General features: G+C 47.7%; 1 protein-coding gene across 1 annotated transcript in view; it reads right to left on the bottom strand.

Moving 5' to 3' along the window:
* Window positions 1–16138, bottom strand: part of Adamts2 (ADAM metallopeptidase with thrombospondin type 1 motif 2) — a 255929-nt gene that overhangs the window by 237818 nt on the left and 1973 nt on the right. The window lies entirely within an intron of this gene.

Below are 16138 nucleotides of genomic sequence, written 5' to 3'. Positions count from 1 at the left end.
GTGATTATCTGTGTTTCACATCTGTGCCACTGTAATAACAGAAGACTGATTTGCTAAAACTCGGGAAGGTGCAATCACTGGGAACAAATGATCAGAAACAAGCTGGGGTTTTGGGAGCGGGGGACTCGCCACGAGGACAATGCTGAGGCTTGGGTTTGACAGGTCAACAGTGGTTGTAAGTGTTCAGCAGCAGTTCCACAAATGCATATATAATTTGTACTAACAAGTCATTTTTAACTCTGCTCGTTGAGAATCAAAATGTTGAAACTGAGACTATCATTAATCTGGAACAAGCGGATCCCACATATACTTAGTAAATGGTCACGTGTGCATTATAAATTCAAAGTGTTCTTAGAGATCTATCATAACCCGCTGTAAGACATAATGGGATAGATCCTATTTACAATGTCAATAAAATTCTAAAACTCTCCATAATAAACCTACTGAGATATATTATAAAAGATTTGTATCAGTGTTCTTATTTCCCTTTGAAAATTAGACATTGTAAAGGTATGACTTACTTGTTCAAGCAAAGATTTACTGAGGCTCTAAAATAGTGCCTGTTGGACACTATTTTAGGCAATCAATTGCAACTAAATTAAAGGTCTTCTTATGTTATTGTTTAAGATCATAAGAAAACAAACCCAAAATCCATTTGGAAAGCAGACAAAAATAATCAAAACATTTTTTTAAAGTCATGATGATGGTATTTGCCCTGTCAGATAGCTGAATACATCCCTAAACAACAGTAATTTTAAAAGCCTGGAACTCATACAAAAAGGAAAAACAGAATCCAGAAATAAACCAGATCACCTCCATGAACTTCATAGGTGGTGGAACATGCATCCCAAAATCATGAGGAAAGGGTAGATTAGTTAACAAATGGAACCGAGACAACAGCATGGCAATTCAGAAAAATACAAATAACCAAAAGCAACTCTTTTCATAGGAAGCATACTTCATTTGAATTAAAGGAGTTAAATATTTAAAAATCAAATGCGGGAGTAGGAAGCAAAACATACAATGGAGCACTTTTCGAAAGGCTGGTTATTTTCTAGAGCCCAAGTACCAGAAGAAATCAACAGGAAAGGCCTGGCAGAGCTGACCAGAGACATGGAAGCCAGCAAGGGAAGCTCCGAGAACATAAACCCGTCCAATCAACAGAGGGTAAGTGACTAGCCCCAGGGCAGCCATCGCCATTCGGAAAAGCACACAATACTTCACCCTGACCTCAGGTGGGGTGGTGGAGGGACAGACACTTGGAAACCAGCTGGGGAGGCTGTGAGCCCAGTCACCAATCAAGACAGGCCAACGCAGAACAAGCCTATGATCTCTTGCCCCTGATATATCCAGTCTTAAAGCATCCACCCCAGTCACCAAAGTCCACCAAATGACTACAGCCAAGCCTGCCCCAGCCAGAGCCATCCCCAAAGGCCAGCAGCTTTGGTTCTTGTAGAAACTCCTCAGAGAAGAACACAGCAACTCTGGTGACCTTGATCCTCAACAAGGACACAGTGAGAGCCTAGGTTCCCTAACAGGACAGATGATGCCCAAAAGTCAAGCCACTCTATGTGAGGTGGGGACTGCTTTGGCAGGACAGGGATGTGGCTCGACCTTGTTTCCAGAAAGTACACCAAGAATTCAGCTAGCCTGGCAGCTCTCTGGCCAAGAACAGGAGGAACCCCTTCTCCAGCACTTAGCCCTCCTTGTGCAGATGGTGGGGGTAATGTACTTCTGAAGGGGGGCAAAGGTTGCATCTGGAGCTCCAGCTGCAGAGGAAGGAGTCCAACCTCTGGGCTGTGTGATCCTGGGTGGGTTATTCCCCCTCTCTGAGTACCAATTTCCTCCCAGCACAGGAGAATGAATGACTCCTTGCTATTCCCAGAGGGTGCCTAGTGGCAGTGGGGACCCCTGAGTGATATTCCAGGAGGTGATGTGTAAATAGGAAGGTGCAGGCACAGAGTGGGGCTACAGCATGCAGCCCCAAAGATGACAGGCCCCCACCCAGGAAGGGTCCCTGGTGATGAAGGACTCTGGGAAAGGAGGGGCAGACAGGGAGAGGGGGAAGGGAAGAGAAAGAAGAGAGGAAAGAAAAGGGGAGAGAGAAAAAGGAAAGGAGGAGAATAAGCAGAGGGAGGAGGAAGAAATTTGAGAAGAGAGAGGAACAGAGGGGAAGGGAGGAAGGAAGGAAATGAGGAAGGAGGAGAAAGGAAGGACAAGAAAGAAAAGGAGGGAAGGCCTGGAGGGGAGGTGGGCTGGAACGGGGCTTGGCACTACCTGGCCCCCACCCTCCTATCTCCTACCCCCACCACACTTGTCTCTGGGGCTGTTCAGGAAACACTGGCCTCTGGGGCCCTGCCCTGGCCTGGGCCCTCCCCGCCCTCCATCACAGCCCCCAGGCAGTACACAGCTCTTCTGGGATCTGTTTTTACTCTCAACACTGACATCAAATGTGTGGCTTTTCTCCTCGCACCCACCAATTCTCCAACTCCCAGATACCAGCTGACTGCCCTACAATTCAATACTGACACTAACACTAACTACCGGTGCAGACCCCACAGGTTAGGGGCTCAGTCCCCACTTAAGATGCCAGGCGCCAAGTATTTCTGACCCTTCACCTATAAATCTGGGGCTTCCCAACACTCCTCATCAGATTCAGTCATTTGCTAGAACAGCTCACAGGGCTCAGGAAGGTACTTTACCTCCTATGACAGTTATGTTGTAAAGGATTCAACTTGGGAACTGCCAAATGGAAGCAATGCCTGGGGTCAGTTATATGGGGAGGGGTCAGGCACATGGGGAGGGACCCGGAGCTTCCAAGTGCCCTCTCCAGACACACACCCCCACCCCCTGCAGGAACCTCTAGGAATTCACCAATCCTGAAACTCTCCAAACCACACAGTTGAGGGGGCTTAGGGAAGTTCCACTACTCCCGCCCCAGAGGTGGGGGTGGGGCTGAAAGTTCCAACCCCCCCCCACCCTGCCTCAGTCTTTCTGGTGACCAGCCCTCATCTGAAGCTATGCCCAAGCCTCCAGCCACCAGTCATCTTATTAGCACATAAAAAGACACTCTTATCACTCTGGAGATTCCAAGGGTCTTAGGAGTTCTTGCATCAGGAACCCGGGGACTGAGAGCAGATATTATAATAAAAGATGTTTCCATCCCTCTTATCGCTCAGGAAATTACAAGAGTTTTAGGAGTTCTGAGAAGAGAAAAATAGGAATGAAAAACAAAAACTTTTTTTAAGTGCTGGGAAATATTATATCACACTATTACAGGGTCTCAAACAAGTCACCCCAGGCTGTGACAGAGCCATGCTGCCTGAGGCTCAGACCTCAGCTCAGGGATAGTGGCTGAGACCACAGGCCCATGGCCCACCATAGGTGAAAAGAGGGGAGGAGAAAGGAGGGACCCTCGCAGGGCCTGGAGTCATAGCTGAGAGTAGGACCCTATACCTGCCCTACTCTGTCCCAACCAGGACTACAAGATAAATGCCCAGTAAGTACCCATTAAGTTCCAGGTGCCCCCCAGTGTGGATGGCCCAGCAACAGACACCAATGACTGCCCTGGGAGGCCACACTCCCTTCTTCTGCTCACTTCCCTCGTAGGACCCCTCTCTACAGTGGGCAGCCTGGGGACAGCTTTGCAAGGGGGCTGTCCTCCTGCCAAGGCTCTAAATTTCCAAGTGTAAGACCTGAGTGCAGGAAGGTGGGAAGGACAAAGAACCTGGCATCCCTCTGAGCCCTCATTTCCTTCCACCTCAACCCTCCCACGACATTCCTGCTGAATGAGGCCAGGTATCCTTGCTTTCTTTGCTTTCTCACTGAAACATGCCCCAAACACAAGGTGGCCTTACAACTGGGGAAACTGAGCCACAGGCCAGCAAGAAAGCCAGGGATGCCACATGGTCTTCCTCTGGGTCAGTGGGTGCCCACCCTGCTGTGCATTAAGACTCTCCCATGTGGCTTCTGAAAAATATAGACCCTGGATCCTACTAGAATCTGATAAATCAGAATCTCTCAGGGTAGAGCCTAGATATAGATATGGTTCAAAGCTCCCCATTCCATGCCTGTGTGTAAGCAGACAGATCACAAGATGGGAAACAATTTTACTCTCTACAGGAAGGGCTTCAGATTCCCTCCAAGGAGGGAACTATCTTTGTTTGGAAAAATACCTTCTGGAAGTACGCGGGATAAAAGATAACTGCAGGTCTGGGAGAGCTCCTACCAACAGGTCAGAATGAAGGACAGGACCTTCTGTAAGATACAGGAGAAGAAATGAGGGAATATGCTCAGCAAAAACTGGAACGAGGGAGGAAGACACCATTAAGAAGAAGAAAACATGTCAATCAAGGTAGAAATTTCCAGTACATAGCCCTGTTCTCCCAGAAGCGACCTGTATGGCTGGACGGTGCTGCCTGCTCCACCTTCCTCAGGAAAGCCACAACATTTCCTCTGAGTGGACTCTGACAGCTGTAAATGGGGACTGGGTTTCATCCCTGGGGCAGCAGAGTGAGCAACTAAGGAGAACTGTCAGTAGCCCTGAGGATAAGAACGCAAGCCCTGGGGAATTGCAGTACCACTGGCTTTTCAGGGGAGTGAGGGGGTAGGATGGCATGTGAAGACATTTTATCTAGATTTCAGTTCCTTTGCTGATAAAAATAGGATCTTAGAAAACTAGAATTCAGAGGATATTGCCTTCACATGAAATCCATCTTAATCTGCAAGCAAGCATTATATTAAGCAGAGAAACGCCAGGGGCGTTCCCATTAGAGCCAGCCACAGCGGAGGATGGGCGAAGGTTCTAGACAGTACAGATTGGAAATGGAATCCAAAATCATCATTGTTTACAGACAGTACAACTGTATACCTAGGAAATCCAAGGGAGTCCACAAAAATATATTAGAATTAGTGAGTTCAATCAAGCAGCTTGATAAAAGATAATTATATAAAAATCAATAACCTTCCTGTGTACCAACAATGGATGGAAAGGGTTCGATCTGCAATAGCAAAAAAGGAAAAAAAAAATCCTTGAAATAACCCTGATTTAAAAAAAAAGATGACCTGTATAAAAAATAAATAATACTTCACTGAGCAACAAGAAGGCAGAATTAAATAAACTGAAAGATACACCATGTTCCTGGTAAATACTATAAATTATGTCAATTCCTCCTTTAATTAGTTGCTAAGTTTAATTTAATGTCAATCAAATTCACAAGGGATTGTTTAACATGACAAAACAGTTCCAAAATTCATTTGAAAGAATAAACAGATGTGACCAGCCAAGAAAATTTTTGCAAGGAAATAACAACAAAAGAAGGAAGAATCCAGCCAGATATTTCAAAGCAATACTGTCCAACAGCGACATAGCACAAGCTTCATAGGTAGCCACATTTTCAAAAACAAAACAGACACAGGTGAAATTAATTTATGTAATATATTTTATTTAACCCAATATGCCCCAAAGATTATAATTTCAACCTGTAAGATATTGGAAGATTATCTGTTAAGAACTGGGGTTGGGACTCAGTGGTAAAGCACTTGCCTAGCATGTGGGAGACCCTGGGTTCCATCCCCATCACTGCAAAGAATAAATAAATAATCTGCAAAATATTTCATGTTCTTTTGTGTGTTCAAGGTGGGTACTGTCTTTGAAATCCAGTGTGTATTTTACACGCAAAACACCTCTCAATTCAGGCCAGCCACAACTCAAGTGCTCAGTAACCTCATGTGGCTCATAGCTACTGTATTGGGAAGTGCAGCTTCAAAGTATCTAACACTTCAGATATTAGAACTTTGAAGTTCTAATACAGTTTAGTGTTGGTACAACAACTGGTTCAACTGCAGAAAAAATGGAATTATGTGTGGTATCCCTTAGCCTGAGCTTTCCTTTGCAACTGACAGGAGACGGTTTATGGCATAATCCCTAAAGAAAATATATGCACACAGTCAAGGCACCACAGAATGACATTTTGGTCGTCAGAACACATAGATGATGACAGCCCCATAAGATTGTGATGTTGCAGCTGTCTCAGTTTGTGTAAGTGCATCCTATGTTTCCACAATGGCAATTTTGCCTAACAATGCATTTCTCAGAGCATGCCCCTGTCCTTAAGTAGCACATAACTAAATACATATCACTAGCTCACAGCTCTTTACTTTTTATTCTACCTCCAGCTTGCATAAAACATAAATGCTCCTTATTTTTCACCAGGTCCCAATCTCTGCTTTCACAGAAGAGATACCCAAGCTCAAAGATGAATCCTGAACATTCTGCTCATATACCTGGTGAGAGCTGGTCCCTCTGCCACCAACAGCCCAGCTCTGTGGCTGCCCTGCATCCCCACTATGGAATTTGCATGTCAGCTCTTGGAGTAGACTCTAAAATAATTTGCTCCTCCTCTCTCATCATCATTATCAAATCATATCTTTAGGGCTCTAAGAGGACACATTTTCAGGACACAATTGCCACCTCTAAACTCAGGACAAAACCAGTGGGTCTTGTCTGACCATAGCGTGGTGGCCCAGCTTAGCACATACCAACTCAGCAATAGTGTTTCTGGTCTAATTCATAGGTATTTGACCCATTTTGAGCTGACTTTCGTGCAGGGTGAGAGATAGGGTTCTAGTCTCATTCTTCACATATGGATAACCAGTTTTCCCAGCACCACTGATTAAAAGATTCTTTTCTTCAACATATGCTTTTGGCTCCTCACCTTGAGGTGCATGCAGGGTCGGCACTTCTTGCAAAATGTTCCAGAAAAGTCACACTGTGATTTCAAAAAGGAAGTATGCAGAAGGGCACAGGGACAGCAGAATGGCATCAGCAAGGCAAATATCTCTGGAGGAATGAGCACTACTCCATAGGTCACCCAAGAGAGGAAGGCTCCCAGAAGGGGAGGAAAATGGGCTACACTGTTTCCCAAGTGCAAAGCAGGGGAAATGGCCCATTCATTAGGGTGAGGCAGAGCCACCAGAGCAACCCAGGCTGCAATGGCTGGTTCCTATGCCTTCAGTGACTATGGTTAAGGCACCATTGCAGTTGGTTTGGGAGAGTCTCTGCTTTCTGGGTAGTAGATAAAGTAATGGTGTGTTTTACAGTTGATGGCACCTTAGAGTCGATGAAATGCAGAAATAGCCAATGTTTCCTGAACCCCAGCTAGAGCAAAATGATTACTGAGCATCCATTCTTCCGGTGCCCAGTGAAGTGGGTGTTGATGAAGCCTCTCCTTCTGCAATCTAATTGAGTTTTGGAGCATGATAGCCTTTGTCTGGGCTGCACAGCTTCAAGGAACAGAGCTGGCCTTGTGACCCACAGCAGCCTCCAGCACATAAGCCCACTTCTTTCCAGATGGAATGGGGTAGGGGCAGCATAGCGCCCACCTGGCCTCTCTGCAGTGCTTGGCCCTTGGTCCTGGATGCCAGTTTCCTTTGCCTGCAAGCAGAAGCTGTGTGTCCCACTCCGCCTGCCCTGGAGTCAACGTGCAGTGTAATTGAAATTCATGGATGAGCCCGAGGAGTCAGCTCCAGGCTTGGTAATAACTTCTCCATATTAATGGCAGCACCGCAGGCCCGGTGGACAGCTGACATTTAATATGAAACATATGCAGCAGAGCGAGAGGCACCTACCTGGGCCCTCCCATTCCAAAGCTCCCACCAGTGGGGGAGGGGTGATTTAAGGCAGTCCCAAAATTCAAGGGGCGGGGGTCTTCCTCTCTTCTCAGCACCTCCACCCAACTTCAGGGCCCATCCCTGCAGGAAATCTCTGCCAAGAACACACAAACTCATGTACATGCACATGTTTGCACATGCTTTCCAATGCACACACATGCACATTCACATTTAAATGCACACATGCATACACACACACTTGAATGTGCACTCACATCCACCTATAAACACATACCCACATGCACACTAGCACATGTGCACATTCACACACATTCTCAAATGAATACTCACGTGCATACCACCCGTGAGCACACTCATCCATTTGCATGTACATGTGCACATCCACATGCACACTAAATGCACACACATGCAAGATATGCACATGCATGCACACATGCAAACACACAGCTCCATACATTCTCCATGCACAGGAAAACACACACAGGACCCCCCAGAGCTACTCAAGTCAGAGAAGAAGGTGAGGGTAAGGAAAGCAGTCCCAGGTTCCTGGAAGGGGCCACACTCACACTTTACCTTAAGGATCTTCAGAGGCCGAAGGGGGAGGTCCAGGCCAGCTCAGGCAAAGTCAGTTTCAATGCTGACTGGACAAGCCCGGCCCTGATGTACTTCCCTTGGACTCAGGGCAGATAAGCCACTGGCTGGCTCCTCTGCTCACACAGCTGCAGTACCTCGGATCCTTCACCTCCCTCCTGACTCTGAGTGAGGGTCCTCAGTCCCTCATTCATCAGGTGCTAGGACACAGGGGGACAGGGCATGATCCCAGGTTAACCGCTGAGCAGGAGGAACCTGAAACCTGCCAATACCCAAATGTGCAGCATCATTATGCTCAGGCACCAGCGCCTGAAGGGCAGAGCATGGAGCAGCAACATGAGCTAGGATGGGCTGGAGAGAACCAGCCTCCCTGGACTCAGGCTCAGAGACCAGTGACTGGCATGCTGGCACTCCTGAGGAGACCATCTGACTCCGTGATGCCCTTCCCTAGAAGATTCCAATGGCAGAGGCCCTCCCACTCAGGGAAAGCCCCAGAGATCTAAGTTACTCCCCTGAGCCTCACTGTCCTTATCTGTAAAATGGGGACAATAGTGGCCAATTCACATGAATTTTGCCAGGGACTGGGTAAGTTCCAGAGGTAGATGAACAGCACCACAGGGACTGGTTTTCCTCAAGCAGCTCTCCTGCAGAGGTCCCTCAGCACATGCAAACACAGCCCTAGCTTCCCAGAGGCCAATCCTGGTGGTCTGCCTCTCAGCAGCCATTGTTTCCCTCATTATCACTGCAGGCTGGGGGCGGGGAGGAGCATGTGACTCAAGCTGGAGCCAATCCCCATATTGCACTCCTGAGCCAAGGTGATTGGTTATGAAAAAATCCCAGGACCTAAACCTGACAGTGACCAGACTGTCCATCAAAGCTGTAGTAGAGCCTCAGCAAAATAAGGCACTTCCTTTTTCCACCACGCTGTCTCTATGGGCATGTAAGGGCAGCTGTAGCCACTGGTGCCCAGTGACCAGAATCAGATAGGAAGGAGGAGCTGAGCAAGCAAGGGTCAAGACACCAGCGGACCCCTGAAATACACCCCCCATTCCCAGAGTGCCTCATTGCCCAATCCTCAGACACCTTATTGGACAAAACCAGAAGAGTCTGATTTTAGATCAGACACCTCTATGGCACAGTGACGGGACATCATGAGGCGCGCAGGAGGACTGCAGGTTGCCACTACCATAGCACAAACCCCTGACAAGCCAGCTTCCATTCTGGCAGCCACAGTCAGCTGCACTCCCCTCCCCAGTGCCACTTTAGGAAGAGCGTCTAGGGAGTCTCTTCCTCTCACCAAATAGCTCCCGTAAGGAGAGGCAGTGAGGCCAGCCAGGAAGTTGTGGATGGCATGAAATAAGAAAAGAGGAGAGCTGCAGTGAGGAAAGAAGGCTGAGAACTTGGCAAGTTCTCTGGAACACACCCCTCCTGCACAGATGCCCCTGCCAGGAGCCCAGACCTATCCAGGGATCCTGCTGCCCAGACGGCCTCAATACTTTTAGAGGACCCATAAAGGGACCTTAGGACCTCCCTGGGGTCTTCACACTGTTTGCTCACACAAGGTCAAAAGAATAAAAAACATGACACACCAACGCAGGCTCTCCAAAGAAACAGGGGAGGATCCAGCAGCAATGAGCCCATGCTCCCCAGGGACAATGATCTGTCAAGGGACATGGGGCATGGGCTCACCAAGGTTCCCATCTCTCCCTCCCCTGACCCTGACCCTCATTTGTGTGTGGTCTCCACCTGGCCCCTGAGGTGCCTGAATTTGCAACTCCAGCTTTGGAGTTTGCCTGGAAGGGTCCCAGAAATGGCAGACTCCGGTCACTTTCCATCTGGAGGAATTGAGGATTGGTAGGGGGAAGGGGATGGTTTGTCCAGGGCCACAGAGTGAGTCCCAGATCCCAACTCAAGGTCTCTCATTCCTACTCAATCCTTCCGCATATATGTACCCAGAGGGGGCTTCCCTTCTCTACTTAGTTTGATTTAAACCAGGAGATTCTAATTTAGGTTGCATAAATTCCCCCAAAAGGGCTAGAAAACCATGCAAAACCACATATGTGTACAAGCACTTTTCTGGGGGAAAAGTGGCAGAGATTCCAGTCATTCTCCAGGGGGGCCTGCCCCACTGAACGGAGATACCCTGGGGTTGGCAGCAGAGCAGAGCAGGTAGAAGTGGGCTACCCGCTGAGTACTGGGGGCACAGAGCCTCTGGGGCAAGTTCCACACCCTTCCATGCTCACACTTCCAACCCCAATTCCTGGGCACTCTCATTCCACAGCTTCCAGCCCATCTCCACCTAGTCTGGTGTTTGACCTGTGGACACAGGCAGAGATGCCCACAGTGCAAGTCACCAAGAAGCTCAGGGTGCTTGATGCGCGGTTTATAAAACTCAGCTCTGGCTGATGTGTGGAGAAAGTTGTTGGGAACAGACCCATTCAAAGCAGCTGAGGAGCACAGGAGACAAAGAGAGAGCTTGGGCTCGGGTGTGGTGCACAGCCCCAGGGAAAGGACTGGGATGAAGTTCAGATGTCTCTAGAATGGTGGCTGGTTGAACATGGAGGTTATGGAGGGAAGGTAGGTCCTGGGATTCCCTGCCCAAGTGAAAGGTGGGGTCTGGAGGAGAGTGAGGAGACCTGCATTCCACCCAAGGATTACTGGGTCATTCAAGGAGGGAGTCCCATAGGCTGCTGAGCAAGCAAGGCTTCTAGAACCCTCTCTATTCCAGACTCTAGGGTCTGATCCTCAACCTGAAAGATGGACAAGATACTCATAATCAGGCCTGCACATAGCAGTTGGTTTGAAGATGAGACTGTAACCCAATTGGATCCAACTAGAACCTTCCCCAGAATGGACTCTTTAAGTATCATCCAGAAAGAAGCGTTTTCCATTTCAGAGGGAGTTACCTCCTTGAAGACAAGTTACACCTGGAGCAGCTGATGGCTCCCACAGGGGAAGGAGGAACATTCTGAGGTAAAAACAGAGAATGGAAGAGCTGAGAAACAGATATCATGTTCTGAGCTCCTGGATCCAGCCATGCCTGAGGTTGACCCTACTTAGAACCCCCAGGTTACTGGGCCCATGACATTGGCTATTTGTTACATCCAATGTGAGCTGTATTTCTGTCACTTAAACTAAATGAGTCTTAATAAATCAAAGAAATAGCTGAGACTACGCTGTGTAGGTTGGTGACTGTGTAGACTGTTCACAGCAGAGGCTCGGTAGATGTCCTCACTCTGACCTGATGAGTCCACACAGCCTAGATACCTAGGGAACTCAAAAGTTCCTACTAGCCCTGTTTGGTGTTCTGACACCCTCTCACTGCTCTCCAGGCAGTGCCAAGGCAAGGTGGGAGGAAGGAGAACCCTAAAAGATAGTTACAAATCCAGGACCTCATACCCAGCCCTACAGTTCTAGGGTCTACCCACACTTGCCTGTCACACTTGGTACCTGACCTAACTAGAGCCCAGTGTCGGGCCTCAAAGGCAGCAGCCTTCTCATCTTGGTCCCTCTGGCCAGCTTATGACTTTTCTGTGTGACTTTTAGTGAGCCCTATTGCCCAGCAAGATGGGACAGAGCTGGTGCCTAGCCAGGAAGCAGTCCAACAGCAAGAGCCCCAGTTCAAGAGGCAGCAGTCAAAACTTCCTTCTTGCTATGAGACCATGGGCCCCACATGGAGGCTCTACCTCACAGGGTCATGGGGGCTTATACTGAGGCCCCAGGATTGGACCAGGCCTTGAAGGTCAGACCTTTTCCACCATCCAGCACATAGAAGCATCCTTCACCCTGGCCAGTGACACTAGGCCAGGGAAGTCCCCAGGACTGCACTCAGTAGGGAGGTAGAGATGGACCAGAGTCACTTCCATCCTACTGGATTCCTCACCATGATTGTTCACCAAGGAGAAGTCAGAACACCCATAAGGAGCTGCAGCTCAGCACAGGCCAGTTAACTGGCCAGCCGGCCACCAGGCCTGCTCCCAGCTCCTTCTCACTCCCGTAGACCACATTCAACACTCCTAACCCAGCAGATGGCCAGGAATTCGAGTAGGAAAGATCTGGAAAAGTTTTAAAGAAATGCAGTTCTTCTTTTTCATCCTTTTTATTGGTATGCAGCAACAACAACAGCAGCAATGAAAGCCAATAAAATGTAGCTAACGTGACCTTGGAATCAGACAGCCTTTGGCTGCCAAGACTGAAGCAAGCTCTCTTGGCTTTGGGGAGCCTTGGGTTGCTTATCCCCATCTGCAGAATGGGGATAATATCAGGACATGCTCCCAAAGGTGCTGTGACCATACCATGGGTCATAAGATACACAGCTGGATCAAGGTAAATTGTCACCTACTATGATTACTTTCTATGCCAACAGGCTTCTCGTTGGGTTTTTAATAAACATGTAAAAGTGACATGAAATTAGCACACCTACGTGGCTCAAGAAATACTAGAGAACTCTTCACAGCAATGTGATATACAAAAATACTTTGCTAAGCAATTTTTCTCCTTCATTGTGAAAAGGCAAAGTTTAACTCCCGTGAATATTTTGAACAACTTCTGACTAGTGGCTATAAAAGAATCTGGAGACTCTACATTCATCAGTCTTTCTGGAAATAAGGTACATGGTAGGTCCTATGACCCATATCTTTGTGTGGCATTTATTGTACCTCTACCTGACTCCAGTAGATTTTGAACACTGACCTGATTTCTGGGGAAAAAAAAAACAATCTCTTATCATGTAGGGAAGCAGTTCCTCCTGCACTCTCAGTTCTATGGGATTCTGCAAACCTATGCCCTGATTCTCAAGGGGGCATCCTAACACAATGAAGGCAAAGTGATATACAGCACTCAGCTGGAATTAGCAAAAGATAGCTTGGCACTGCTGGAGCCCCTTGATTCACCACAGAGGGGCTCCATCTGAAAACAAAGCCAACACACAAGAAGGCAGAGGAAAGAAGCAGTGAGACCCTGATGAACTGGTAGGAGTATCTGGATCCAGCCACACCTGAAGCCTTTTCACCTTGTGTGCTGATAAGTTCCCCTTTCTGTTTAAACTCATCTGAGTTAAGTTTTCTGTCACGTGTAACTGAAAAGACTTTGACTGATACAGTAGATATATTAGAGTCCCTTTGTACTAAATAGATTAGGAGACCACTGTCAACATAATAAAAGTACTGCTTTCCTTTAAAGCAGAAAGATAGTCTCATATGTCTTCAGGAACAGGAAAGCAGATGAGCAAATATGTGTATCCTAAGCCAAAGGACATAGGAAAGGGAGACACTTTCCAGTCAAGCATCTAAACTTAAGCAGTGGGGCCACTGCTGCCTCATGTAATCCTGCACATCCTCTCTGCACCACGGTTTATCCACACATTTGCCTGGGAAGCTAGTTGCACAAATTCTGCAAAGATCTGGTTCCATTGTCCCATCTGTGTGGGAAGTGCTGGATTACACAGAGTTCACAAGATTTCTTTATTAAAGAATTTAGAGATCCTATTAGGCATCATAGACTCTCCCAAGGTAAATGCAGCTGCAGGCTTTCCCACACTGCTTTATCCAGTGAACCCCATTTGCTCAGAAAAAATTTGCAGAACACTCTTGGGAGCCTTGTTTCTCGAAGGGTGGTCCAAGAACCAGGAACACTAGCCTGAGAACTTACTAGAAATATAGAACCTCAGGCCCCACCTCAGAGATCTTGTTAACAAGATCTGCATGCTCAGTATAACCTACTCACCTACTTTGGTGTATTTAGGTACCTATCGAGGAAGAGCCCCAGTAGCAGAGGAGGGAGCTCTATGTAATGCATGGTGAAAGTCAATGGTTGCTTGGTCAATGAGGCACATTTATCCATGTATGGCCCAATGAGAGGGAGTGCACAGAAATTGATTCCTCCTTTTATTGTATCTCAGCATCTTTCACTAACCCATATTTGGTAGCCCTGTGGCAGAAGAGGTCAGATAGATCCAGGTCGGACTCCCACCATCACTGACTGTGTGGCCTAGGGCAAGTTACTCAACCTCTCAGAGTCCCAGTGTTCCATCTGTAAACCAGGGACAAGGATACCTCCCCTACAGGGTCACTACAAGGATCAGAGGTATCAAGTATTAAAAACAAAACAACAACAACGACAAAGAAACAGGTCATTAGTGAGTGGGGCTATCAAAGAGGCACAGAGGGACCTAAAGAGTTAAGGAATTAATTGGCACAAAATCAGAACAGATACACCCACATACACACACACACACACACACACACACACACACACACACAGAAGAAAAGAACTAATGATGTTGGCCCACTGTCTCAAGGCTATTATTCATTGGCAGCACTCAGTTACTCAGGCAGGATCCAGTATTCTTCCTAACCCTGTCTTGTACCTCTGACTGTGTATGTCTAACACCTGAGACATCTCAGCATGCCTGTCCTAACCAGGCCAATTCACACCTGGTACCTCTGCACATACTCCTCTCTCCACCCAACTACCAATCTGTGCCTTTTCCAGCTGGCAACTTGTTCTACAAGACGCCCATCCAAATAGCACCTCCAGAGCATACTCTCAAAGCCCGAACCAGAGTGCCCCTCAGTCTGTCGGCCTCCTGATAGGTACCAGGTCTGCCACATCTCTGACCAGTACAGAGACAGGATACTTTAGAAGGTGCTGTCAGAACAAATGAATCATCAAATGCACAAGAGAATGAATGCTACAATGGCAACCCATCACCAAAACTACCAAAACCCTCTCCAATGGGAACCCAGAGCTGACCCAACAATGAATTACATCCATGTCAACTCTGTCCCACCTCCTCACCGCAAGTCCCCAGCAATGACTCCCTCTCATTTTTAGGAAATTCACCTGCAGCATAAAATGAGGTACACCTATGAGACCCAGGACATCCTCAGAGACTACAAACAGCTGCCCTGTTTTAACCCAATTCCTCTAAGGACATGTATGGTTGTTTGCAATATGCCCAGGTTCTAACTAAATCCAACCAAAGGCAGTGATTTTCCAAAGCAACAAGTGATGTTTCCTGTGTGTCCATAAAAAGAACACCAGTGGTTGTGGGGCTCTGATATAATTGCCGGCTCTGCAGAGAGCAGAACCAGCCTGAGCTGCCTGCAGACGGGTGTGCTCAGGGGTCAGCAGGGCTGGAAGAGTGGCCACTCACTTGGAGCAGGAGTGCCCAGAGTAGCAATTAGAGCAGAACCACGGTGGGACAGCTTCAGATGTCTGGCCAGCACAGTTGACCTGACCACCACACACCAAATCCAAAATAGAAAACTGCAGTGGCTTCTGCCGTGTGCCAGGTCCCCGCCAGCTGGGCAGCACGGCCAATGTCAGTCTCTTCCCTGAGTATTGATCCAGGCTTTCTCCCTCTGGAACCCTGGAAGCAAGGGAACTTCCCAGTCATACTGAGTGGCCCAGGTGTTCTGAAAGGAGACCCTCCCCCAGCCTCTCTTCTACCCTTCAGGGATTGTCCCCAAAAGAACAAGCAGTCCATGGGCACTAAAACCTTCATTTCCAAATTCTCCCCTTGCTCAATATAGACAAAACTGACTTTCAAATTACTGACTAGACTTCATCAGGAAACCACAGTATAAAACTCCAGGTCAATCAAGGGACAGAGGACTAACTGGGTATTTCAACACCAATGCCTGCTCCCTGGATGGTGTCCCCTGGTGTCCCCTGGATACACAGAAGCAAGATTGCCAGACTACATGCCTACTACACTCGTATCACACATGCTAAAATGCATAGGCACACACTCAACAGATGCCCTGACACAACTATGAGCAGAAACCGCCCCCGCCCCCTGCCCAAACACGTATGAGAGACAATGGCACATTCACACGTTGACACAGGTTCACACTTAGAAAAAGTACACATTGACATTCCAAAACACGTACGAATGCACATACTAACTGAG

This window comes from Sciurus carolinensis, chromosome 6, assembly GCF_902686445.1.
Source record: "Sciurus carolinensis chromosome 6, mSciCar1.2, whole genome shotgun sequence".
NCBI classification, from domain to species: domain Eukaryota; kingdom Metazoa; phylum Chordata; class Mammalia; order Rodentia; family Sciuridae; genus Sciurus; species Sciurus carolinensis.
The sequence above is the reverse complement of the archived record's forward strand: the minus strand, read 5'-3'. Positions and strand labels throughout refer to the sequence as shown.